The sequence below is a fragment of the Nannospalax galili genome, unplaced genomic scaffold (genome assembly GCF_000622305.1).
Source record: "Nannospalax galili isolate Female #2095 unplaced genomic scaffold, S.galili_v1.0 scaffold687, whole genome shotgun sequence".
Classification (NCBI taxonomy): Eukaryota; Metazoa; Chordata; class Mammalia; order Rodentia; family Spalacidae; genus Nannospalax; species Nannospalax galili.
Genome location: NW_008357456.1, coordinates 1,441,129 through 1,443,965, shown reverse-complemented (window position 1 = coordinate 1,443,965; position 2,837 = coordinate 1,441,129).

Sequence of the window (2,837 nt, the reverse complement as noted above, 5' to 3'; positions counted from 1 at the left end):
TAGTTATATATATATATTGCATTATTCAGTATGTTTAGAAAATAATGTTTCTGTATGTTTTTCCAAATGTCCTTGGTGTTATTTATCTCTCCCCTCTTCCTCTGTATTACCCTCCCTTGCCCCTCACCCCAGTTAAAGCCCAGCCATATTTCCCATTTTCCCTCTGATAGCACCTGCATCCTACTGTCTCCCTATGTAGAGCCCCTCTGCCCACCCCCATGGTCTTTTTTTTATTTTTCTGGTTTCTGTGGTTACTGAGGGTTATATACTCACTTCTAAAGTTTTGAAGCTAAGATTCACAAATAAGAGAAAATATGAGATATTTGTCTTTCTGGGTCTGGGTTACTTCACTCAGTAGGATGTTTTCCAGTTCCATCCATTTACCTGCAAATTTCATTTTTCTTTATAGCTGAATAGAATTTCATTGTGTATATGTACCACATTTTTATTATCTACAATCAGTTGAAGAACATTTAGGTTATTTTCACTTCCTCACTATTGTGGAAAAAAAGCATCAACGAACATGGCTGAGCAAGTATATCTGTAGCAGGATGCCAGGTCCTTTGGGTATATACCAAGGAGTGGTATAGCTGGGTCATATTGTAGGTCTGCTTTTAGCTTTAGTATTCTCCATACTAATTTCCATAGTGGCTGCACCAATTGCAATCCCACCAGCAGTGAATGAGAGGACCCCCCGCCCCATACTCATCTGGTTTGGTTGTCAAGTGATCTTAGCCATGCTGACTGGGGTAAGAAGAAATCTCATGATGCATTTGTGACACAGAACATGGAGGAATTGAGCTGGAAGTGACCTGGAAGTCTTCTCCCTAAGTACCAGTTCTCAGAGTGTCAGAAAGTGATATGCAAACTGCCAAGGGAGAAAAGTAATCAGTAGTCCTACCCAGCTGTAAAGCCTAAACCACAACAATGACCAGCCCAGCAAGGTACCTGTAATGGTGCTAGCACTTTTGTCTTGGGGGTAATCAACAACTGTCTAATTGGAGTCAAGGTTTATTTAGTAGAAAGAAATTCATGTATGGTACTTCAAACCTAGAAAAAATACCCATGGCTGGAGAAGTCACAGACCCTAGAGGAGAACTTATTGCTACCATTTTCTAAACCAATATAATTACTGACTATATTCTAAATACTTATCCTTAAAGCCACAGGTAAGTGCAGCTTTCACCCCTCATCAAAGAAGATTCCTGTTGCAATAGAAATGGACATAATTATACAGAGCCACAACTGGCTAAAATTCAATAATTATTTTGGTATTTATCTACACTGTAGTATATTTCAATAGCATATTTCTTTATATCTCTGAAAAGTATTTCCATTGCATGGACATAACATTTTTTTGGATGACTAGGTTTTTCATATATTTTGTCAATTTAACCCTAAAGTATTTCATGCTTCTGTTTTGTTTGTTTTGAGATAGGTTCTTATTCTACAGTCAATATTGGCCTGAAATTCACTATCTAGTGCTGGCTTTGAACTCATGGTGTTCTCCCGCCCCATCTTTCTGAGTGCTGGGATTACAAGGATGCTTCTTTATACCTGGTTGCAGGTGCCTGTGGAGGCCAGAAGAGGGTGTCATACCACCTGGATCTGGAATTAGAGGCAGTTATGAGGCCCCAGACTCACAACTGGAGTGATGGGAACCAAACTTGGGTCCTCTGGAAGAGCAGGAAGTGCTCTTAACCACTGAGCCATCTCTTCAGAGCCCTCCATTATCTTTTTTAATATCTGTGGAATCTATAGCAATTTCATCTCTTTCATTCTTGATATTGATAATTTGTATCCTATTTCTTTCTGTTCAATTTAACTAGATTTATCAATTTCATTGATCTAAACACTTTTAATTTCGCTGATTGTTTTTATTACTTTTATTTCTGTTCTTTCACCGATTTCTCTCTTACATTTATTCTTTTCTTCTACTTCCTTTGGCTTTCACTTACCTTTCTTTTTCTAGTTTCTTAAAGTGAAAGCTTAATTGAGGGCTTTCTTCTCTCCCAAAATAAAGAATTGGGGTTGTAAGTTTCCTCCAAAGTTCTGTACTAGTGGCCCAGGGCATTTTGAGTTTCCATTGTCATAAAGTTCGAAATGTAGCCCATTTTTTGCCTTTAATTCACTCTTTAACTCATAGGTTAAAGTGTGCTATTTAGTTTCCACATTCTTGGGATTTCAAATACTTTTTAAATTTTTAGTATAATCAGCATTGTATTGTGAGCTGTTGTCCAGGAGTCGAAACATCATTTCTAGAGTAAGGAAAGAGGCTCATAAGCTATTGAAAATTACAAGAAGATTCAGAAGATCCCTTCCCAAGATTATATAAGTAGTAAGTACTGCTAGGAGGAGCCTCTTCATGGCGCTGCCTACAAGTTGGTTAGAGAAGTTCAGGGATGCAGCTTGCATGAGTCATCGCTCATGCTGGGTGGGCTTTTGGGTAATGTCACTGCCTTTGAATTACCCAGGTTTCTGTAAGTAACCCCAATAAACTCATTGGTTTCCTAGTTAGACATTGAATGGAATTGCTTCTTTGGCCTGTCTTCCATTGGTGCCCTACCTGAAACGAGCAGACAGTTGTTTCTGTTTCCCCAGGAAAATTCCTAGAATAGTCAGAAAACAGACTTTGTAGAACCTGAACCCTATTAAATGTATTAAGATGGATTATATGACCTGTGCTAGTAAATGTTCTATGTACACTTGAAAAGCAGTGTGTCCTGCTGTGGGATGGTATGTTCATAAATGTCATGTAATGTTGGTTGATAGTGTTATGGGAATTAACCTGAGACCCAAACCATACTCAGGAAGAAGAGGAAGTTATTCTTTATTAC